Source organism: Crocodylus siamensis, chromosome 5 (assembly GCF_052110815.1).
Source record: "Crocodylus siamensis isolate JL-2025a chromosome 5, ASM5211081v1, whole genome shotgun sequence".
NCBI classification, from domain to species: Eukaryota; Metazoa; Chordata; order Crocodylia; family Crocodylidae; genus Crocodylus; species Crocodylus siamensis.
Window position 1 is genome coordinate 176,922,100 of NC_143399.1, and position 25,483 is coordinate 176,947,582.

At 42.2% G+C, this 25,483-nt stretch overlaps 1 long non-coding RNA gene across 1 annotated transcript; it reads left to right on the forward strand.

The window, feature by feature from the left end:
- The first annotated feature begins 576 nt into the window (after positions 1-576).
- On the forward strand, positions 577-20,756 carry LOC149864959 (uncharacterized). The gene is made up of 5 exons (XR_016442681.1): positions 577-2,037; positions 13,282-13,417; positions 16,962-17,088; positions 18,861-18,934; positions 20,079-20,756. It is a non-coding gene; the product is annotated as an uncharacterized LOC149864959 (long non-coding RNA).
- The last annotated feature ends 4,727 nt before the right edge of the window (positions 20,757-25,483 follow it).

A 25,483-nucleotide genomic window follows, 5' to 3' on the forward strand; every position in this document is an offset into this window, starting at 1 on the left:
TGGTATATTCTTCATTGGAAATGCAATCCAACAAAAATTGGCTTGTCAGAGAATTCTGTAGTTCAGGGCTGTCCAGCTGGCAGCCTGTGGCCCCTAGTTGCTACCTCCCTCACTGCCATGGGGCAAGGTAGAGCCCTGATGTATGCGTTCTGCTGCCTGTGCAGCTCGCTCGGCAGAGGGCAAGGGTTGTGTGCCATTGGTTTATTCCCCCAGTGCTGGGGGTTACTGAGGAAGATATTGGTGGTGTGGGAGACTTTTCAATCATGCCTTTCTTTCATGGGAAGACGATGGTGGTGAGGGTTTGTGGCACTTCATCCTTACACCATACTCTGTGTTATCTTAAGACAGAAGCAAGCATGCTTTGCTCTGGGACAGATGGAAGAGAAGCACAAAGGTTATTGAAGAAACCTACAGAAGGCTTCCTCTAAGCAGGTGTCTGGGTGGGGAAATGTGGTGACTGAATAATAGTGAAAGTGAACCTTTATTTAATGAGGTGATGCCTAATTTTATTTTACACTCTCAATCTTAGGCTTTCTATAGAAGAGAAAGCTCTTATGTACCCTACTTTTTAAGTGTTCAGTGCATTTACTCTGTTTGCACACAGGTTTATTTTAGTTTCACAAATGTGTTTTAAATGTCATGATAACCTTTTTTCTTACATAGTACTTTATACATGCTATACAGAGGTAATCCTTACTCTTCTAGTCGGTGTGTAGCCTCTAGATGGCAATAAAGGACTTGGTTTTATACTGTAAATGCTGCATTGAGCCAAGATTCTATAGCACCAGTATTAGGGAAACATTTTTATTACTAGCTTAATAGGGGATGAGGCAAGTTTTCTTTATTTGAACAATTGAGCAGATTGGTAAATACTGCTAATCCAACATGGAATGTCCATTCATATTTGTTCCTAATGAAAGGGCTAAAGGGAAGAGAGAAGTGTGAAAAAGGAAGCTTGTGAAGAGCAGGGCTCAAAGTGGTAGGGCGAGAAAGGGCTGGGCAGACAAGAAATCAAAGGAGAGACTTGGTTCATAAGAAGACAAAAAAATTCCTGCACTACTTTGGAGAGCATACAAAAAAAAGTAACGTTTTCAGTAAGTATGATTATCCTCTGGATCTTTTCATCTCTCTGTGGCAGTGTTTTTCAACCATTTTTAGCTATAAGGTACACTTTGGCAAATGCCAGTTTTTTGCTTACCTTCATTTCTTGTCTACCAAAAAAAAAAAAAAAAAATCATAGAGCAGTTTTTCTATTGCAAAGAACTCAAAGACCACAATAGGTCAGAATGGTTCATGCTATGGATTCCTGTTTGAAATCTCTGGCTTTATCTTGTGAATCATGTGTGTTTGTACACCCAGGTTAAGTCAAAAAGCCTAAGGGGGAATTGGTCTGAATTGTGGAGTTTTCTGTAAGCAACATAGTTTAGATTGGTAGCGAATGGAACATATTCATTCGTCCTTTGTGTATGTGTGTGGGGGCAGGGGGCAAATCTTAGATTGGGTTCCACCATTTTTATATCAGTCTGTGTGTGCTAAACTTCTGTTTGGTTATGGGTATAGATCAGTTTCTGATCACTTATACTGATAAAAGTGTAACGTCTGTATCTGGCCCAAATAATGTTGCTTGGCACCCAGGAACACCTTTCAAAGGATCTCATGGCACCACAAAGTGCTGCAGCATCCTCGTTAAGAATCACTGGTATGTGGGATGCCAAAAATGAACAACAGAGTTTTCAAGATAGGCATGTACTGCTAATTTGTGTGATGACCACGTATTGGTCTTAATATTGCTTGGGGGCGGGGGGGATTGCTTTTGACTACTTCTTTCCTAACTAACTGCTCCTAATATTTCCTCATTTTAAATAAAAAACCTTGTATTGAGCCTAACCTGCCTAATAAAAGTTCTTTCCAGGTTTCCAAAAACACCTGTTCTTTCAATAGGTATTAGAAATTCAACATGACATGCTTTTGGCTCAGTAGCCTTTAATGTGGTCCAAAACTCTATCAACATGGCAATCGTGCTACAGAAGCAAGAAGGTAACCATACCTCCCACTATTTACTTTTGCTGATGGTGCTCTGTAGAACATGTGATTAGTTCTTTGTGTGCAAGGTTAAAATGGTATTATACTGTACAACTAACTTCATAAGAAAAATTCTTCTAGTAACTGCCTGGGATAGCACAAATTCCAATGTGTGGTACCAGTTCTATCTGTTGATTGTTGTCTAAATTTCTACTGTAGTTTTTAGAACACATTTTTCTATGTATGTTTACACTGTTAATTCTGTATATAATATACTATTTGTGTGAAGCGCTAATTTATCATTGTTTTTATATATTATGAATATATATTTTCATATTTTATATATAATATGAACACCATATTAATCTCTAATGTCTGCAATTCTGAACATAGTCAGAATCGTACTTGAGATGTTCCATGGCTCATGAACATAGTTACGGGATTAGGAGCCCAGTAGTTTATAAAGAGATAGGTGTTTTCTCACGAATTCAGGTAATTAAGCACTGCTGAGACTGGATAGAGTAAAAAAATATATATGCACATATGTTTCAGTGGTAGTGTACAGCCTTTTTTCCCCAGGAATGCCTTTAGTACCAGGGCACAAGCCTGGATGCCATGGCAATCTATGCTGGAGTTTTGGTAGCAGCCATATCATCTTCTGCAAAATGCAGGTTTTGCTTTAAGAAAGGAGGGGTGGGGAGCCCTTCAAGTCTTTTAGGTTTCATAACTGATGAGTATAAATAAGTATGAAATGATGCAGTGCTATCACATGACAGACGAAGATTTGAACTATCCATGATCATTTAAATGGGAGGCCAACTTGTACAAATTGGCATTTTGCTGCTGATCATTTTAACAGAAATGTTCTTGAACTGTATGTAGAACCTGGAGGGTCATGCTCACCCTCATCTTAGCCAAAAGGAATGGGGATCTTCAACTTTTCTTGTGTTGTAGCATGAGACTGTGCTGGAAAAAGGTCACGTGTTTGACCTGACTGTGGCCTGATAGTTGTATGAAGTACCTGCAATACACTATTTGGAAGAAGATAAAAATAGTTTTCCCCCCCTCACCATACTCCTACACCACTCTCAATTAGAGTCTCCTGTCTGACAGGAAACCAAGTTAGAAACTTAATTACTTTGTCCAAAGATACCTAGTCACGGTCAGATCAGGAATTTAAGAAGTCCAATTCATGCAATTACACTCTTTTGTTTAGCTAAGGACCTTCTCTTCGTTTTTAAATTGTGGCAGAAATGAAGGTCCTAACCCTCAAATACATGGATTTACTTAAGCTGTGGGTATGATGTAACTGGAAAAGTTAGCAAATAAATCTTCTGTAAGTGGCATAATTGAAGTTTGGCATAGCTTTCAGGTAAAACTAGTGCCCCTAGCAGAGAGCTGTCACTTAATTATAGGAAAGAAATTGAATATAGCCCAAAGGAGCCAATTAAACAAGTACACAAAACAGCAAATATCTAAAGGAAAAATAAAGACAAATAACTTTAAAATATTATAGTTTCATTCTGGCATGAAGTGAAAATTTATTATAGTTTCACTGTGGTATGAAGTGAAGAAATGTTCCTGGTGTGTGTTCTTGTATCTCCAAGGAACAATGAGCTGATGGAATTGTGTAGCTAGGTTGATCCAAATGAAGCCCTTGAATCAGCCCTTGAACCTGTCCAACGATCAGCTCAAACAAGACCCAGGGTTGTCTGGGCCAGGGCTGGCAATCAGTTGATTGGTGTGCCCAGACAGCCCCAGGCAAACTGGACTTGGGACTGGAGTTGAGACCCAATATCAACTAATTGTTGGCCCAGTGTGTAAAGCTACAAGAACTTGCTTTCAACTTGTTGATGCAACAGTAGCCCAGGATTGTGATCACAGGATTGTGGGTTCCCCCAACACTGGCAGATAGCAATGGTGTGATTTGGGGTTTCTGATACCAAAATTGTATCTCCTCCCGTGCATATGGCTATGGCAGGGCGCTGTTTGTGCCTGCCACTTTAAGGGCCTGGAGCTGGCAGCTGCCAGGTGCCTGATGAGGGCAGCCATTTGAACCTAGGGCTGCCCATATAAACAGGGCAGTTCTGCTGCTGGAGGCCAGGCAATAATACAACCTGGCCAGAGGGCTGCTGGTATCATCTGGAGCTAAGAGAGAAGCTGTAGGGGAGGGTCAGGAGGCTCTTGGTCCTGGGTATGACCTAAAACTGCACCCTGTTGGGAGTGGGTGGCCTGGTGGGGCTCTCAATGGTACTGTCAGGCCAGTTACCACCCTGGTGAAGGCAGGTTGGGGTGCCTTAACCCCTAGCCCCCACAACTGGGTGGATTACCCCTTGTTTGGAGGGCCTGGAGGGTAGACCCCCAGAGAGAGAGAAAAGGGCCATAGACTCAGGTCTGTCTGAACTTCCCCTGACTGATTCATGCTGGGGCCAGGACTGGAAAGGTCGAAGGGCCGGGGGCTTACCACAAGGAATGCCCAAGAGCTGCACGCCTGGGGTTCTGACTGGCCTGGAGGTGGACCAAGGCTAGTCGAGCCAGCCAAAGGTCCCGGGGGGGCCACAACCAAAGGGGAAGCAGCTCAGGGAGCTATGCTGCTTAGTATGAAGGCAGATGAGACTGCCTGAGGAGAGGAATGCAGGTCGGGTTCAATTAGGATTCTGGGGCCCAGTGTGGGGGCCGGTGATGATGATAACATCTAGATGCCATCTGCGAGGCTTGGGCTGCAGTGTTGGGGAGGAATGGAGCCACAGATAGTGCCCCCTGGCATCAGGGCAGATAACATGCAACCTCCTGCTTAATTACATCAATGAATTAATTAATTACAACAAAGTGTGGCGGGCAAGAAGGCGGGCGGTTAGTCCAGAAACAGGAGGGCGGGCCACTGGGAAGTCGGCCCTGAGAAAGCCTCCTGTTACAGTGGCATGACAAGAAGTGCTATTACTGGGTGCAGGGGTCAGATACTAGTGTACCATTACATGAACATGTGCCAGGGGCTTCAGGATTAGATTCTAGGATCACTAGAGAGAGGTACTGAGAACTTGTAAGTCACATTCACTTCTCTGCAAATCAATAAAATTCTATTTTCATTTGTATTACAGGAGCCCACTGTGCCCTGAGCTTGCACTATAACCTCTTTCTAGCATTTGGCCCCTTGACTTCATTGACAGTTGAGAGCTCTCAACATTTACCTTGATTGAATTTAGAACCTAAATTCTACAGTTTTGGGGCATGTTTTACTCTCTTACCACTGCAAAGCCTATGAGGCTGTCTTGATTTGTTTTCACTTCACCAAAACAGGTATCTTGGGAAACTTAGGCCCAGGATCCATAGGAATCTCTCCAGATGTCTTCAAGCTAATTACGCAAGCATGGAAAAAAATATTTTTCTATTTTATCTCCAGTGTGAGAGAGAAAGAAGCCTGTCTAGTAAATCTACAAATCTTTCTCTTTATTTGTTAGTATACATATGAATACAAGCTATGGAAATGTAATGAATAAGATTGAAGCATTGTTGAGTATTTTTAGTTAAATATCACAATTTACTTTATTTTTAAAGCTTAATATTGCAATTAAGCATTAAAATGGAGTAGGAGTCGATGTTTAAGAGTGGAGTAACTGTTTAACTGTACCAAGGCGCTAGAACTCCAGATAAAACAACCCTCAGTTACGTTAGTATGTGTGTTTTTGCTCTAAAGGAACAAAGCAATAAAACTCTTGAAGCAAGCATTATCACAAGGTAATTGGCTGCATCTATGAGTTAAATGTTCCAAGGAAAAAAGAAAGATGTTTCCAGCTGACAAGGTCAATCATCACCTTGCTGTGTCCTCTTTGGTGGATGGTATCATCACTTTGAATAGTTTTCAACAGAAAAGTTTGTTAAAGAAAGCATTCAGGGGAGATTTTAAGTTTTGGTTTTTTTTAATTTTGGACTTTTTAAAGTGTGCAGCTTTTAATAAATTTCCATTTGAGTAATATGCAGAATCAGTATTAATCTGCTATACAGTATATATACACTGCCTTTATTTCTAAACACTATTTGAATATGTAATAACAATTTTTGGATGAAATTATAACTCATTTTTAGCTCTATTTTGACCATGAAAAGATGTTAGTCAGTGGAATAGTGAAATGTTTATACAATACTGTACTTGCTGATCAGCACTAGCTTTGATTAGAATTGCAGATGGAATTTCTACGGAACAGATGCAAATAAAATGTACATGGAATCAATCTTATAGTACAAAACTCAAACAGAAACAAAATGTAACTGTTGTCAAAGGATCTGACAGGCAAGTGCAGGCAGAAATCAAAATCAAAGCGTCTGATGGAGACCAGCTTCATTCAGTATCAAAGTTGGAACTGATCAGCACTGTGTACTGTAGTATAAGCTAATGAAGCCAGTTGTAGTGTACAACCCTCTAACTTGGGGGTGCTTAACCCATGGCCCATAGGCTAGATACAACCACCAGAACCATTTTATCTGGCCTGCAGTGATCACTGTGGCCCAGGTCCAAAAATTTGGGGAAGTGGTGACACCATTTATTGCAGCTCCTTTGCTGTCAAATTTTTAGACCTGTAAGGAGCCCTGTGGCCTAGATAGCATGACTGCAACCTAGGCAGGGTATGCAGGGCCTGATTCAGTGCATAAAGTCAGGAATAGGCAGTGCAGAGCCTCATCTATTTGGGTGTGTAGGTAGGGTGACCATATTATGTTCAAGGGAATTTGGAATGGGGTAAAGGAATCAGGTGGGGGCACTGCCATCATGCACATGTGCAAGCATGCACGTGTACGTACGTACACACACACACACACACACACTTCCCTCTCTCCTCCCCCCACCCCTGGCTCCCATAAGCCCCAATAGTGGGACAAGGTGGGACAGCAGAGAGCCCTGTGGCTGGGCTCCATCCCGTGCATGCAGAGGCTGGAACTGGCTGGGAGCATTCCCCCCGCCCTTGGCAGCTGCCTGGAGCTGCCACACACAGCCCAGGTCTTAAGAGCCACCTCAGCAGCATGGCATGAGACTTCTAGTGTCAGGCTTGCCCTGCGTAGATGCCTAAGCCTTGGACTGACCTGACCTGACCTGCCCTGACTGATCCCCACTCCAGAGGAAGAGTGGTGCCCAGCCTGCCCCCCTGCCTCCAGCCACTGCTCAGCAGGAGCCAGGCCAGGGTCTATACGCAGAAGTAGGCTCTGCCACTGTCTGCAGCAGCCAAATCCAGGATTTTTGCTTCAATTTACACGAACTGGCCAGGATGCTGGGACAGCCTGTGAAATCCACAACTGTCCCAGTCAATTTGGGACTCATCATCACGGTATGCATAGGGCCAGGCCAGGGCAGCACAAGAGCCCAAGGGCTGTGCAGGGTCCAATTGGGGTGTGTGGAGCTAGGTAGGTGCTGCATAGGGGCAGCACAGGACTCTATCAGTGAGTGTGGGAGTGGCACAGGCCCTGATCCTGGGGTGTGAGGCCAAAAGTTTGAGCATCTCTGCTTTAATTGGTTCTCTCATCTTCCTTTCCAGTCAAACATAATTGAAAAAGCAACACTAACATAATAGATGTTAAATACTTATAACTACTAACTAGAGCTCAGTAGTAATGTTCAGTTAATCCCTGAGGTGACCTGCAAGTCAGTTTCCTGACCTGACATTGGTACTGTCCATCAGGAGGCAGTAATGCTACTAGCTGTGCTTGACCTCATGCTGTCCCAAGCTGCTGCACTTGTTCTTCACTTTTAATCCTGAATGAAGCAGCAGTAAAGTGCAGTAAAGCTTAGGCTGATTTAAATCATTCTTGGCTAGTTCAGTAACAATTAGAAGGAAGATACCAGCTGCTGCCCTTTTGAAAGGGCCCCAAGCATTCTTCTATCCACATCCCCAGGGTGTGTGTGTGTGTTTTAATTCATCATGGATCAACAATCACTTAGAGCGTAGAAGTCTGTTCCACCAACCATGTTAGAAGAAATTTCTGCAGAGGAGAGAGCAAACTCCATGGGTTTCTATGTCCAGCTCATTCAGAGTTGTTCACTTACCAGAAGCAGTGAAACCCCATTAGCACACAGAGGTGTAGATAGCTGTGTTAGTCTTAGGTTCAGCAGAAGGCAGCCACTGCCTTTTGCCCATTAGTTCAGTTCTCAGCCAGGCTGCACAGCTGTGCTGTGGTTTCATTATGCCCTGCTGCTTCTGGCACCTCAGCTAGCTCAGACATCTCTGCACGACACTGCATTGTGCTGTGGAAACCTACCCCAAAAGCCAAGGACAGTGCCTGACAAAGGTCTGCTTCATGCATTGTCTGAGTTTTAGCTATTTATTGCTACATGACATTGAACCACTGCAAACCATAATAGAATGCAACAGGGTCACACCAGAGCTGCTTAAGGGGACAGCCCCAGTGCCCTGTCCTCCCAAGCCAAAACTGCTGGGCAGGTACAAAGTGTCTTCTACCTGCAGTCATCTTGCCTCTCTGGAGTGATTTTGTATCTTGTTCCATGAATCATTTACCATTTGGGGATTCAAAAACTGGGTCCAACGGGGTTGCCCCCATTCATAACACTTAGCTAGATCTTTGAACTGCTAAAATTCTGCGATTTAGTTCTGTGGTCCAGTAATCCCGGGGGACTGGGCTTATGCATGAACTCCAATGAGAGTCATGAGAATTGTAGGGATAAGTATGTGCAGGTCAAGATAAGACTGTAATCTACTAAAGATACTCAAAATGGGGGGGGGCAAAAAGAATTTTCTAAAAAATGTTAATGTTGTACAATTATCTTTTAAAAAATGTTAGAGAAAAGAATGGAATGAGGTCTGAGCAATGCCCACTGGTCACTTCGGCAGTTAGTAGTTTAAGTGCAAGTATTTTGTAATTCACTTCAATACTACATGCTTGAGTTCTCGTTTCTCTTCCAAGACAACTTACTTGCTTACTCGGTGCTGAATGAGTACACAGGCCCTGTGTGGTTCTCTGTTCCCTCTGCTTCTATTGCCCTCAAGAGGACTGGATGGTTCCAAGAACATTCTAGAACGATTGCTCCCTATCATGTAGCATTATTGCTGCCACTGCTAAGTGCCTTCCCGTCAGTTCTGACAACTGTATCTATGGCATTCAATTGAGAGAGACTTCATTTCTTGGCAACAGAGACAGCTCACCTAGTAACCCTGTCATTGAAGCATACAGGATGAGAAGCTTTCACCAGGTGAGAATTCTTTCTTGGGAGAAATTAAAGAGCAACTGTGGCAACCCCTCTTGCTCTTCTCTCTCTCTCCATCCCCTCACCCTGCCATTTCCCTACCCTCATCCCAAATATCAGAACTGATCATACACGGAAAACATTTTAAAAAGAGAGAGAGAGAAAGAGAAAAGCACTCTGTTATTACAGGTAACTTGAGGCTATGGTTCTTTCCCCCTATCTTTGATGGGGTCTCAGAATGATTAACCTCCAGGTGTGGAGCTGTATTTGTGAGAGAAATGGATTTAATCTTGGTCTGTATGAAATGTTGATATGTACAAGAAAATATACTCCATTTCTCATATGGCTGAGCTTTTTTCAGTTTTTTTTACAGACTAATAGTAAACTCAAGGTGGTCAGCGTGTTCACTTTATTTAACGCCCAGGCCATGTTTGTGTGTCAGGGACTGCAGCAGTCAGGTGTACCACACCTGCTCCATCTGCTCTGCCTCCTAAATTGGAAGTAATTTAGCCCAGGAAGGGCTAAATTTTTAATGATAAGCTAACAGCTGTTGGCCAAGCTGTCAGGGAACAAGCTGCTTTTCCTCACTTCCCCTGGGAGTGGGAAAGGGAGAGCAGGGAGCTGAGGGATGTGGGGGGCTCAAGAACCTCCTGATGGGCTTCTGGTGACTATACAGACATTGGACATAGCACTACAAAATGTGGCCCTACCAAGAAGTTCCTCTATGAAAGAGGTAATATTTTGGAGCACTTTCACCCTCTTTGAAGTGCTACAAATAGCTTGACTGACTGTACACGCCTTTGGCAATGCTACAAATGCAATGTCTGTTCATGACCTTAGTCACTGAAAAACTTTTTATTTTAGTATTTAAGAGCTTTTTAGCTGCTAACAGAGGGTTGAGGGATGAATTTGGAGCTGTAAACAAATCTGTTTGTTTGATCTCGTAGTTCCTCAGTGTGATACCATTTGTAAACCACCTTGGCTGTAACTTCAGTGGGTCGGCTTTGACGTATACAGATGAGTAATAAGGGTGATGGAATGTCGAGGTTCAGCGATTATACTTCAAGTTCATCCAACCATCTCTTTGACAAATCTTTCTTTCTTGTTATTTATAACCATGCATTTTGCTTTTAACAAGGCTGTTACAACTAAAGAGAAATGTATTCCTAGTTAACAGGAAAGACTTTATACTGGGGATAGAGGAAGACCACATGAAGAAGTCTGATAGAAGCAAGTTCTCTATATGTGGAGTATAAGTATTTTACATGTAATCATTTAACATTTCCTCTACTCTTCAGCTTTTTTAAAGCCTCCAATTTTTTTCCCCTTTGATTTTAATAAACTTCTGTGATTGGATTTGGGGTTTTCCTTTCTCTTTGCTCTTCTACCTCTCATCCATCTCCCCTTCCCAAGCCTCTCAATAGAACATAAATCAATAATTTCATTATCTTTTTAAGCCCTCATCTTTTCATCTCCATCAGGAATGGCCCTCATCTCATCTGTGCCTTTTACATGCCAGGGTGGACACAGGTCCAGTTTGCAACTGGTCTCAATGTCACTGTATTTACCTGAATTTAAGATGACCTCCCCAATAATTAGCTTCTATACATAGAAAATGATACATTTGTTATCATTTTCTATGTATAGGATCTAATTAGTGTAAGGTCATCTTAAATTCATTCCCCACTCCTACTGCTATGGTGAAGAAAGCAATGGTGGGGCGTAAGGGGCCACACCCTGCCCCTTGCTTCCATGCCTGTTTTCTGATCCCCACCCCACCATGCCTGACCCCCCTGCTGCCTGCCCCCTGGCCATGTGCTACCCTGCCACCCCCACTCTATACCCCAGGCACAGGGAGCAAGGGGTGGGGAGGGGCAGGCTGTGGTAAGACCCCTCCCATGCCAAATTAGGTGTCCTGGCTCAGGGTAGGCAGTGACGCAGCTCCAGCTTCAGCTATGAGCCCAGTGCCAAAGCTAAAGTTGAGCCAGCACCTGTCCCAAGCCAGTACTCAAATGTAACACAAGGCTTTTTTTCCCCCATGCTAATTGGGGAGGGAAATAACTCATCTTGGATTTGAGTAAACTGATTGCTGATTTGCATTTCATTGATGTTGCTTTGTTACACAAATGCCAATTCATCTCAATTCATTCATGTTGCTTTATTCCTTTGTTAGACAAAACCCAATTCATTGTGCATCAGCAATCATGTTCCACCACCTAACAATTTTGTTAGGTCTTCGGGCACTTCTTCATAGTCTTGTATTCAATTTGTTCTTTAATGAAGATACGCTAAAATAAGAGCCCTGTGTAGCAGGGCACTGGGATATGCCTTCACTAAGGGTGCAAGCAACCTGTGAGGCCTTTGTTTATGTTAAGCTCCTAGAGGGTTTGAGGTGTCTGCCACAGGGCTGAGATGCTTCAGGTTTATTTAAGTTGCACTGCGAGTTTAGCCTTGAGCCTTGCGGTGATAGGCTTAAGGCCTATTTAAAGAGCCAGTAATCCAGGTACCCTCAGATCAGGAGTGGGGCCCAGTGAGGGGTTCGGCAGTTTAGGAAAGGCTGAGATCTGGACCAGAGGGTCCACATGCCAGAGTAGAGGGTCTAAGAGCTCAGTGGAGGGACTGCATGAAGGGGATGTGTGGAGGACCAGAGGTTCAAGCGCTCAAAGAAAGACTAGATAGGGGGTCAGTGGGTTTGAGGGCCCAAGTGAACCAAATATACAGATAATTAACATAGCAGAGAAAAAACACCTGTGAGGCTTGAGCTGTGGTGTAGGGGAGGAAACTGAGCCATGCATCAAGCCTTTAAAGCTACAGGTGCTCTGGAGGGGCATAGATATGGATATAGCCCTTGAAGCTACAGAGGCCCAGGCCAGCTAAGAGGGGCTGTTGAGCTTAAGGGTCAAATCAAGGTGGCTGAGGGTCTAGGAGGAACCCAGAGGCCCTACAAATGAACCAAGTCTCATTCTAAGGCCTGGGGGCAGCCTCCCTTATTTAAGTTATAGTAAGAACAAGTCATGGTGGGCGATCAATTGAGAGGGGTTGTAATAGAGACTGAACTGGGTAGAGGTCACATGGCCACTCCTGCGGCATGAACCTGTCACACCCTGCCACACTGTTGGCAAGCATTGGCACATGTTACGTGTGTACTGGAGGGGAAAAAAAACATTCTAACTTTTAGGTCTTAAATGGAGCATAGCTGGTAACAGTATTCTCTGTGTATGTGTTTGGCAGTAAATGGTTATAGTATGATGGACACCTTTATTTACTAACCTGCTCCAGACCTTTTGTGAAATACAATGTTGATAAAATTAATCATTATGAAGCTCTTATTGGAAAGCTTAGGTTTCTTTTATCAGTCAGTCATGAAAATAGACTCAGAGGATGAAAGATATTATCAGCTTAATTGAAGAATCAGCTTGAAATTTAGTTGGCATTGGATAGTTGTTTAACCAACAGGTTTATGACAGTAAAATATGCTTTGAAGTTCTGCAAAGCACAACATGCACTTCCCAGAGAGAGAGAGCACTCAGGCCTCAAGGCACTACTTGCAACTGCTCTTTGTTTTCATCTTACTACCTTGAGAAAGCTCTTCCTTTTTAAAATTTAACAAAGCAAAAGCCAGTAAACTTTGGAATCTGAATATCCAGCAGTCAATAAAAGTTAAAACCAGAGAGAACTTTAAATGTAGCAAGTCATGAAAGTTACGAAAGTCAGGGATGTATAAAGGACTGTTGTACCCTGATATTGTAAGGATTTGAGAGAACGATTGATATGCTGTCTGCTATCCTTCCAGTAGTGTAACAGATGGGCAATTGGAAGTGTCTGTGGCAGGGGAAGACAGAGTGGGTAAAAATAGTAGCAGCTGTGCTGCTGGCCTGGCCCTTGCTGCTGGCAGTACAGCCAATCATGCTGTCCTATGCATCACCACCATCCAGTGTCCAGTTATGCCTCTGTACTCTTCCAGTTTATAATTAATTGACCACGCACAAGGTACCCTGGCAGAATGTCTAACTATATAATAGGATTACTTATGACATGTATACAGTTTAATCTCTTTACATGTAATATTGCAGATGCATAGCTGAATAAGTCCTTCATTTCTGAAGAATCCTCCAGTGAAAAATACAGGTTTTTCTGCCTGTTACTGATCTCTGGTCTTCCATGATGCTGTATTCCATTGCCTGCCAACCATATTTTAAAGCAAAAGAGGTAACTCACTAAATATCCATATGTCTTATTTAGGTATCTTAGCAGTGTTTAAAGTTTCCTTTAAAAATGTTCTTTGTTAATGGAGCAAAATGCCAACTGTGTAAATTTATACTTCCATAGCACTTTTTTTGTATTGTATGTAAAAATTTAAGTCATACTTTTTTGATAACCAACAATTAAGGAGAACATTTATTGTATTAATAATCATATCTTAACTATACTTCACTGGGTTAGAAAAGGGAACATCAAGCTTCATATAAGTTATCTGGTACTTATATTTGGAGTGGTTGACCTAGCATAGGTCAGTCGGTCAGTAATACAGAAGCCCTCAACTTCAGGAAAGCTGACTTTGACAAGCTCAGGAGGCTCATCAGGGAGGCCGTAAAGGGCCACAACCCAAAGGGGAGGGGAGTTCAAGATGAGTGGTTGCTCCTCAAGGGAGCAATCCTAGATGTGCAAGCAAAGTCTATCCCATCTCAGAGGAACGGCAGCAAAAGGGCACAGCAGCCCCCTTGGCTCTCCAGAGAACTAGCAGACCTCCTGCATCTTAAAAGGAAGACCTACAAAGGATGGAGGACTGGAACCACCACCAAGGAGGAATATTCTGCTCTGGTCTGGACCTGCAGAGAGCAAACCAGGAAAGCCAAGGCTGCAATGGAATTCCAGCTAGCTACAAATATCAAGGACAATAAAAAGACCTATTTTTGGTATGTGGGGAGCCAAAGGAAAAGCAAGGGCAACATTGGACCCCTGCTAAACTGACAACTGATGCCCATGAAAAAGCAAACTTGCTTAATGGGTACTTTACATCAGTTTTTCACCAGTCCCATGGAACACCCCTACCCACTGTGGGTCAGGGAGGCCTAGGTGAGGGAGATTCCTTACCCTCCATCAAAGCTGACCTCGTGAAGGAACACCTTGAGACAGGCTGGATACCATCAAGTCAGCCGGCCCTGATAGTTTACATGCAAGGTTACTCAAGGAGCTGTCAAGCATCATAGCTCAGCCCCTGGCACAGATCTTGGACTCGATGATCCTTTGGGGTCCCTTCCAGCCCAAATGTCTATGAAATCTATGAAATGGATTCTGAGGTCCATTTAAAAACAGACCAAAACTAGCTTTGTGATTTGTCCTGGACAGCAAAAATATCACTGATAAGTTGATTTTATTAAAATTAATGAGCCAATTTCCCATCAAGAATAATAGGGGGGTGGGGGAAGCAGGCAAGGACATTGCCCTGTCCCCGCCTGCCTCCCTGTCTGGGACTGTTCCCCCTTCCCTCCTGCTGCTTGGGGCTGGACCCTCTCCCCCCATCCCTGCCGTAGTGGCAGGGGGGAAGGGAGGAGTAGGCCTAGGCCTGATGTGGGGGAGGACCAGGCCCAAGGGTAGAGAGAAGCCAGGCTACCCCAGCAGGGGGTGGGTGGGGATCAGTGGGCCTGGGCTGACCTGGCAGTGGCAGTGAAACAGGAGGACTGGGTTTGGGGCTGACACAGTTGAGCAGGGGTGGGGGAGGATTAGGCCCAGGCCCGATGAGGGGAGGAGGCTCACTCCTCCCCACACAGCTGCTGTATTGGGTGGTGGGCCGGCTTTTCCCCCGGTTTGGGCTTACTCCTCCCTGCCCCCATGTCAGGCCTCGGCCCAGTCCTCCCCTGGCTCTACCATCACTGTCAATGCCACGACACGCTCACTTTCCCCTCCTCCTCTGGGGTCGGGCTCACTTGGGGATGGGAGGAGCAGTCTTGGAGCCAATGTAGGGGAGGGGGGTAGAGGAGGAGGCCTGTTCCTTCCCTCCCCCAGCTGCTGCTACAGCTGCATCAGGCTGGGCCCACTGTTCCCTCTCCACCTCACACCGCCACAGTGCGTTGGCTTTTCCCCCGATTGGGCCCACTCCTCTCCCACCCGCATTGGGCCAGGGCCCGGGTCCGCTTTTATAATATTAGAACTGGTAAAGATTTTTTAATATCTATAGTTAAACGCACATTATATGTTAAATAATGAAAGAGTTTTCAGTATTGGTTTGTTTTGCATACTCTGTGTAATATTTGTGGGGAATATCTCTGAAGTGTTTCTGAAGGGAGGGGTTTTGGAGATTTTGTGTGTGTGTTGAAGGGAGGGTGTTTTTGTTTAAGTTTCCAGTGAACCCTGTGCAGCTCTGGCTTCCACAGGATTGCAAGGTAAGTGTGTTTGTATAACATTTATCTTTTAAATATATGCAGTAGACTCCAGTCAATTCACAGCTTCCAGGAGATGATAAATAATGACAAGTTACTGGGTAGTTATCTGGAACTGGGGCAAGGGAGGCACTGACAGGGAACTGGAACAATAGCAAATTAAACCAGAGCAGCAAATTACCTTAAATTAACTATAGCTCCCTGAATGTAACAAATAGGGAGGGGCAGCTCTGAGAGTGAATTTCTTCTCCCCTTTTTAAAAGGAAATACAATAATATATACATGCTTTTTCATCCAACCAAAACCGTGACTGGACAGTTCTTAAGGTGTTAAACAGTAACTTGTTTACTAGTACATTTGTCACTTTTGAATCTGTAGGAACAGTTCTTTCAGAAAAAAAATGCTAAGATGCAGTCCCTGCTCCAAAGAAAGCAATCTCAATTTAAACATTGCATGATAAATTGATGTTCAATACCAGGATAGGATGGAGACAGGTATGGTTGACAATAATATATTTCTTATTCAGAAAGTCGCATGAACATTTTGATGGCTTGGTTCTATCTTTTTCTCCCACACTGCTTCCTTATTCTGCCCTTCACTTCTCATAGTGAATGTTCGTTCAACCATTTCTTTATACAAGTGAATATTTTCTAAAAGAATATGAAGCGGGGGCGGGGGCTGGAGAGAGATCTCAATGTGTAACTTATGCATCAAAAAGCTTTAAAGCACTTAGGGGTTATTTGTAAAAGCAACTGTCAAAGGCTTAGAAGACCCTAGTGATAAAATTAAAACAAGTTTTCTTGTGGAAAATGGAGCAGAATATAAATTTAAGAAGCCTCATCAGGGCTTCTTAGGTTGATATTTTCCTGTAACATTTGCATTCAAATCTGACTTGAAACGCAAGGAAAAATGAATTTGTCTATTTATCCTCAGTGGACATTTGTCTATATGTCAGAGCCTTCTTGCAGTTTGGCACATGAACTTTGTGAAAAAACTCTCCATAGTGATGGCTTGCCTTGTGTCTGGCCTTAGTCGTCATCTGCACTAAAAGTTAGGCAATTAAAAAAGGAACTATTTAGTCTGTAAGGGTCTATGATACTTAATCTGTAAGGTCCTAAGTGGCAGGTCCCATTTGAAGACAGACCCCCCCAACATCAAGTGTTATTTCTCAAGTAACAGGCTACCAAACTCCCATTCACACTGAAGCACTAGGCTTTACAGTGGACCCAGATGCAAGCTGTGCCCCCTCATCAATACAGACCACATAACCACTGGACCAAATAACAAAGAATATAATATCTGAGGTTCATTCACTTACACCTGTATGAAAGTCCTATGCCATCACCTACCTACTGTACTTTTCTGCTGTCTAGGTCGGACCAGTGGGGCGATCGCTTTATGTAGAAGCAAATGAACACTGACCTGGCATCAGCTCCAGAAAGACACAAAAGCCAGTGGCAGAACACTTTAACTTCCTGGACATTCCATCACTGACCTCAGGTAGCTGTTCTTAGGCAGCAAAACTTTAAAAAAAAAGCTTGAATGGGAAACTGCAGAACAAGAAATCATCCACAGACTAGATTGCTAAGTATGGTTTAAAGAGGGATTGTGGATTCTAATCCCATCACCTGGATTCACTTTTGTTACCCTGCCCCTACTGCCCCGCTCCCCTCCCTCCGCAACACATGCTGTTTCTATGGGTTAATGGCTTGTTTGTCTCTCCCAGCACTGTCTACCTCTCCTCACCACCCTCCTTTTTGTATTCTAATCACTATCTCCATTTTATATACCGCTCTGTGCATATCCTTTCTGAGTTTATACTATATATATAGTATAAGCTTTATAGTAGAAGCTTTCATCAACTCAAGTTCACTTCACCCGCTGCTGTTAAAGGGCATGTACAGAACAGTGTATAAAATGGGGAGAGCAATGTAAATACAAAAGAAAAGAGGGAGGGCAGGAGGGCAGTGCTGGGAGAGGCGAAGGGTCTGTAACCTGGGAAAGAGCTTTTGGAAGGTAGATTTACTTATAGACAAAGTCAAATATATCTATATCTATTTCTATCATAGAAAATACGGGTTGGAAGGGACCTCAGGAAGTCATCTAGTCCAACCCCCTGCTCAAAGCAGGGCCGTTCCCAACTAAATCATTAAAAACTTCCAAGAATGAAAAGTCCACCATCTCTGTGGGTAACCTGTTCCAGTGTTTTACTACCTTCCTAGTCAGAAAGGTTTTCCTAATATCTAACCTAAACTTCCCTTGCTGCAACTTGAGTGATTGTTCCTTGTTTTGTCATTTGTCACCACTGAAAGCAGTCTAGCTCCATCTCTATATATCTATGTATCTGATTTAGTTAGTCTGTGAGGTGCAAATCTACTCTGCCAAAAGCCCTTTGCCAGGCTACAAACCCTCTTCCAATCCTTTTCTTAAAGAAGTCAAAATTCTGTGGCCTTATTCACAGGGTCCTATATAGTGAGGTGTTCCCAACATAGCATAACATAATTTCTGGCTCCTGACACAACTGTTTTGTTTTTAATACATTCAATTAATTTTTCAATTATCTTGAATGAGTGAAAATAAGAGAATGGAGGCAGGGGATTGGGGACATGCTGGTTTCCAAAAGATGGAGCATACTGTCACTTTTAAATTGGTATTGGCTACCTTTAGGGAAAGGCTGCCTCTGAGATGCTTTCATAAACTGGTGTAGTTTATGCTAAAAAGCTGCTTGTCATGCAGATAATCATAATAAATACAGGTAGACCTGTTGGATTCTTTTCAGATTACAGAAGAGCAATGAAAGAGAGTTGCTAAATGAACAAGTTCTCGGTTGACTAACTTTGCTCCCACTAGCAGGTGGTAAGAGCATTTGGAAATGAGGCATGGGGGATTAAAACAGGAAAATATTATAATTATGTGGGGAGCCGAGGGAAGAAGAAATGGCCAGCAAATGAATTGTTTAAATCTTTCTAAAGAGATAAGAAGTAGCTACTTGAAAATACCTCGGAGAGTAAGAGCTCAGTAATTACAATTTCTTGAAGTTTAAGACTTAAATGTTTTTTAATAGTCTATGTGAAACTATCATAGTTGAAGATTTCTGCAGTAAAACTCTATTCAGAGGGGTTCACCGGCTGAATAGAGAGCAGTGGACTACACTGTGAGTGAGTGGAGCTAAATGACTTGGAATTCACTCCTTGTGCTTGACTAGTCCTCTGTTGCTATTAATTTACATTATTATTCATTGGTTAGGACTGATGGGGTGCTCTGTGCTCTAGGAAATAAAAGCGAGGACAGATTTGGCTCTAAAAAGACTTCTGACAAATGCAAAATTTGCTGGGAGTCCTAGAAGGTATGTAAGTTTGTAAAAATGTTTTAAGATAAAGGGGAGTAATTGATGGATACGAGTTTGTGAACTGTGCAGAAGAGTTGAGTCTGTTATCTGAATGAGGGAAGGAGCCAGGTGCATTGGGAGAGGTATATCACTCTGTGGGAGGAGGAGGGGCCTCTCGGCTCTCAAAGGCCAATTTTTGTTCTGTCAAATTATGGCCTTGTCGGTTTACGGGGCTGATGCTTCTGTGGCTCTCTTGCCAGAGTCCTGTAGCAGTGACACAGAATATGAAGGGTTTCTTCTGCTACCTTTGTTAGACTACCTCCTGGGTATAATAGATGCTAGAGTAGCAGAAGCACTTTTGTCAGAATACCTGCATCCAGAGCATGGGTTTGCCAGTATACTTATGGGGGCTAAGGGACCTGATCTTTTCACGCTGAGGTGATATTGTGCTGCTGCTGGCAGAACCTTGTAATGATGACCAAATTAGCTTCTCTAGCCATTTCCCTTGAGAGAGCTCTGAAAAAATAAAATCATGTACTTGGGCTGCTGGTGTTAAAAGAAACAAGCAGCTGGGTCCCACTTTTGCAGCAGAATTCTGGGGAATCACAAAGATTTCCTCTGTCCCCCTCACACACCCTAGTACTTGCCTATTGGTTTAGATTTCAAATGCCAAGAAGTGCTGAGCTCTAATGTGGCAATATAATAAGAAAAGACCCTAAACCTCTCTCTTCCCAGTTCTGGGCTGTAGCTATTAAACCATACATCCCATAGTTGACCTTCTCTCTCTGCAATTGCTTCCATATTTGACATCAGTAAAAGCTTTGCCACTAACTGAGGACAGGGTATAGGTTAATGCATTTGCTGTGATTTGAAGATTATATTAACCCTGTAAATTAAACTGATATCCAGAAGTCTTTCATTCATGTTGTACTTTGTAGTTTAAGGCATGAATTTAAATCACTTGAGATTACTGTTACTGCTGCTCCAGTTGTTTTACAAATTAGAATGCACGGTGAGATGAAATGTTATTTCTTAACATGTTGCATTAGAGATTTTATCTGTATTTTTTAATGTTCTAAGAAATTGTTGTTGCTAGCAATGAAGAATAGCTATCAAGGCAGCAGAGATAAAGGAGATTTTCTTTTTCCTTCTCTTCCCCTAGGCTGGAGAGTCACTTCTTCAGAGCAAGTGAATATTTAAGATTGATGCTTTTTAAAGCTGCAAACCATTGCTTGACCACTTCTAAAGAGTGAGGATAATTAGAAACAGATCCATGGTGGTGGCTGAATTTAAAATCCTCATTTTATTTATAACAAGCTCTACTCCCAGTACAGCTGCTGACTGCTTTGTGAATGTTGCTACACTTCTCTGGCCCTGTTTCTTCACCTGAAATATAGGGAAGAATGATGCTTGCTTGCTTTCTAAAAGGCTGGGAGAGCTATGGGTGAAAACATCCAAAGTGCTCAGTATGTTTTAATTTTTTATCTGGATACTTCTTCAGACAACACCACCTTAGGAGATCTCAGCTATATGTGCCAGTTGCCATTGTTCACTATATTGTATTCCAAGCTGATTATTTTGCCAGCAAGTGTAGAATAGTGGGGAGAGAGCTGTGTGAATAATGGATTTTTCAGTTCACTGGCTGAAAAACAAAGTTCTGATTGAAAATGAAGTGCTTTTTTGTCAAAATTTAAATACTTCTTTCAACCCAAAATTGTGTGTTACATTTTAGAGTTATTTCACCCTTAAAAATATTAATAGTTCACTTTCAAAACAAATATAATTTGGAATCAAAGTTGGAATTACTCATTTTGAAAATGTCAAAATAAAAGCTTTAGATCTTTTCTGAAACCCCGTTGCCTACTTCTCAGGTGAAATTAGTCACCAAATTCAATCCAAAGAGAAAAATCTCATTTTCATTTAACTTTACTTTTCTTTTTCTTTACGTATCTCTGAATAGTACGTATGTCTTTGAGTTCCAGGGTCTGACAGGGAACATAAACTGAAGTCCTAAAGGGGGTTTCTCTTATGTCCCTGCTTTGGAAAGTGAAGTCAATGTGAAACTTGCTTGAATAGAGTTACATTAAAACTTGCAGAGACTATTGGCCTCAATTCAAGGATAATTCACAGAGGACATGGAAATGAAGTCCTGCTGTGATACTTCCCGGGAATTTCCCTAGCACTGCACAGTGGCATCCCAATTTTCTCACCTTCTAATAAAAAGAAGATTAGTTTCCAGGACCCATACATAGTTCTCTTGCCTCCACACCAAGAATAATTACTGCTTTAACGTCTTAAATGAAGACAATAAAAACTAAAAGGCAATTCATTGCACACTAAGAACTTTACTATCCTTGAATAGAAATGGTGGTATAGCGGTTTACTTAATTGACTCAAAACAGTAGAAACAATTGCAGCTTGGCAAAGATTACATATATTTAATATAGTAATAATTCATTTCAAAGACTTTCATCACAAAACTTAACAAGATAAGTCCGTTTGCTCTCCTATAGCAAATATGATCACTGAGTTTCAGTGTTAACATTCTTTTGGCAGCTCATAATTTTCTGAACAGACTAGTAGAGATTGAGGATAAGTTTTATTTGCACACAAAAGTGGGCAAATGTAACAATTACACTGAAATGACAAATGGTCTATTCAGTCTTTAAAAGTTTTGACAGGGGTCCATTTTTACAGCTGTTTTGGGATTCTCTTCTGTAGCCTTTATCTTCCTAATAGGTTCTATAGGAGGTGACTCTTTCACGGCCTTAGAGTTGATTTTGTTGGGTTTTCTGTCCCTCTTAAAGTCTAAAGTATCAAGGTCTTCTTCTTTCTTTGAGAGATGTCAGTAGTAGCCCTTTTTCATGTACCTTTTCAAAGGGCCACATTGGCTGGTTAAAGTTAATTCAGACTTCCCCAGCATCCCGCCATGCTTTTTGGGCTAGGTGGAGCTCTGCTCCAGTGAGCTGAGCTGGCTCCTCCCTTCTGCTCTCTAGCCAGAGCAGGGGCAGGGTGTGGCCAGCTTCTGGCCTCCCATGCGCCCTGGGGCAAATTCCTCCCTTCATCCCCTCCTCCCCTGCTGGCAAACCCTGGGGACTACAGTTGGGGCTTGCCAGCCCTCCACAGCTAGCCTGTAGCCGGGCAGGGATGGAGTTAATTCTTTCCTCCAACTCCTCTCTCCCTCAGAGCCCCTGGGGATTTGTGTGCAGTCTTTGCAGCTTCCCTGAAGCCAGGCAGGGATGCAGTTGTGAGCCCAGAGCTAAGATATGCAGGACTAGACTGAGAGGTGGTAAGTGCTGGCAAAGACCTGGCAATCATCAAACATGCTGGAAGGGAAATTAAGGGAAGTTACAGAGAGCTTCACCAAAGAACGCAGAGAGATACATTTATATTATAAAGCAGAATGTGTAAAAACTGGAAATAACTAAACAAAGCCTTTCTGAATGCCTGGCTGTAAGGAGACACTGTGTCTGCCCTCAGGATTAGTAAAACCAATTCTTGTCTTTCTGGTTTACATTCTAAGTTAGACTAAGTTGTGTATGCTGTTTTTTACTGGGCTGTATCTTAGCTTAGGTAAAGATTTTTGGTAGTTTCCTGCTGTATGCTTTCAAAATTGTTGTGTTCAGTACATGCTTGCTTCAGAGAAGACTTTTTTCCCCCATCCCCACTCCTCAATCTGGTAGCAGCTCCCACCCCTCCCTCCACCCCCCAACCCCAGGCTGGTGGTTGGCATTTCATGTGTCGTGCTAGCTGCGGCTAGTGCCTGCTCATGCCCCCTCCACTCCAGCGGGGAGGGGTGAGAGCCTTGGAGGCTGTCTCTTTTCCCTCCCCTTTGGCAGTGACTGGCCGGCATGATCTAGTGCCCTCCAGCTTCTGGCATGAGCAACTTGCAGGTATGTGGCTGCATTTTCTGATTTAACAGAGAATGTCTGTCTAGTTATTAATCAGTTTAAGATGAGCAGCTTAGACTAACCTGCAAAGAGTGAATCAATTCAAGTTTGGGTTTTTTGAATGTCTGTCCCTAGCCATGAACAGTAAAACTATATGTTTTGTTCTAGGAGCCAGCAACTCACATCCTGCTAGCTTACTTCTTTCCCTAATATCCCTCTCCTAGTGTGACTATCTGTGTTTTATAGCAAGTGAACTCTCCTCTTATAGGAAAAGACAGCAATGCAACTTCTTTAATACTGTCCCTGCTGCAAGCTTGTCAGGTTTCTCAGTTCTGAAGGTGTCTATGGTGGCTTTGACCTTTTTAAAAAAAGATTTATTAACCACTTCCAGTAAAACCACAACTTTGCTACAGTATTAAAGCTCATTGCTTTTAAACAGGGCCTTAGGAATCTCTATATCAAATCCACTGTTAAATCAGACGTTTCTAATCTATACAATTTCTAATCTATACAATCTATGCCCATAATTTCAGTCTAGACTTTGATAGTATGTTAAATAACACAGGTAAACTAAAGTCATAAGTGTCTTATTGTGGAAGCTCAGTTGTGTGAGCTGGAAGAGGAGGATGTGCCAGATTGTCTTATTTCCTGTGGAAAAAATACTAGTTGACTCCCTTTTAAAAACAAACTTTTCTTTTCGTGAGGCATGTTTCTAAGCTAGGCTTTATATTTATCCCAGAAACAGTGAAGGCTTTCTTTGCTGTGTCCAAACCTAAGCTCTGGGGCCTTCATCTGACCCAACTCAAATGCATCTTTTTAACATTAGAGCTGGGTTAAAATCCTGATTATCTTTAAGTCAAGGAGACCTATGATGTGTGGAGTAGGACTGGACCCAATATTTGTATGTTACATTTTTCTAATTCACAGCATTATGATGAGTATCAAAAGTAGGGCTCAATAACAATATGTACAGATGAACAAGGCAGAGGGAAGAGTCAGGGATAACTTTATGCATGCCTATTCATTTATTGTGTAAAATAGAACCTAAATGGGACAGCATACCCCTGAATGAAATTGTGCTAAATTCCTCTGGTTTACTGTGCACTTATCATGGGCTACATTAACTTGTTAGTGCAGAACAGCTGATATGAAGTAAACTCTGCCTCTTCCTTTACCTTTGGGTTATTATTGCTTTGTAATTTTTCTGCCAATATTCTTTAATATTCCAGTGACACAAACTACAAAATGACCAATTGCAGGGTTACTATTGCCAAAGTTTGCCATCTATTCAATTTTTAATTAAGCTGTGAGTGAAAGAAAATGTCTTAACTGGTTTAACAAACTGTTAGAAAGCTTCAATTTACACCACTCAAAATAACTTTATCTTGTTGAATGGAACATAATTCTAAATATCATGCTGCTGCTCTAGCTGATTGCATCTCTAACTTACACTACATATATCCTTCTAAAAATAACATTATCTTTCCCGTAATATATTGCTAGAGTACCTTGAATTTAATAAAACACAAGAATTTTAATGTAACTTATCGAATTTCAACTTTTCTGCCCAAAAGGCCATTTTTAATGGATATTATTGTCTAAGATGATTCAGAGATATCACTGAAAATGCAACTTCAGAAATGGATTTTCAGGTTCCCGTTCTAGGACACTATAAAGATTTTGTAAACTAATCTAGGTAAAAATAATAACAACAAAATCAAAGCTTCATAAACTTGCTGGAAACTAAGAAGGAAAAAATTAGCTGAAGGTTCTTTAGTTATCCATGTTAATACCACTCTATTAAATGACAAAAAAGGCAACAAAAAATAGGTGATGCTAATGTGTTCCTCATGTTATTCCAATTAGACTACTTTTTGCTTCCTTGATTATGAGGGATGTCACAGTTTGAATATAAAGAAAAGGATTATGCTTATGAGGTAGCAGCAGTAAATGCATATATGTAGCTGGTCAAGAATGTTAGGCTAATGCAATGCATGTTTTTAACTTCATAGAGTCTATTATCTAGCTAATATACATCCCATTATTTTTAAAGTTAACAAAAAGGAAATGTGCTTGGAATCTTCTAGACATGATTTACTACTTTTTATTTTTAGGGTGAAAAGTGACACTCTCAAACAATCCAGCTGGGCTATTTCTTTTGCTCATTTATTGTCATCTTCTTGGTGGTTTCTCACAGATGCAGATCTTAGGAAGGTAACTGCCCACACGGGTTGCAGGCCTGATGGTGACTAATCAGTCCAACTGCAGAGAGGCAAATCCTGCTGCAACAGTTGCATTGGCTGATTGCTGCTAGATGAGGGTGTATCTTTCCTCCGTCTGTTCTCCTAGATGCTGGCTCTGAGCTGACGTTCAAAGAGGGCTGTTGCCTTTTTGAATTGGAGCAACCAGGCATCACAATCTGCAGCCTATTGTAATATACAGTCATATCACAGTGATTCTGGAATCTGTCAGGTGTGTAGGTTGCCTTCCCCAAGATGCTGGGCCCCATGCATTCTACTACTATATGGTTATACAAGTGGGTATGTTACTATATATTACTACATATATTGTTAAATAAACACATTTATTAATTATCCTTAATTAGCTTGGAGGAGAGAGACATAGTACTAAGTGCTGCCCAAGCATATAATAAGGAAGAGACTGTACCTGCTCTGAA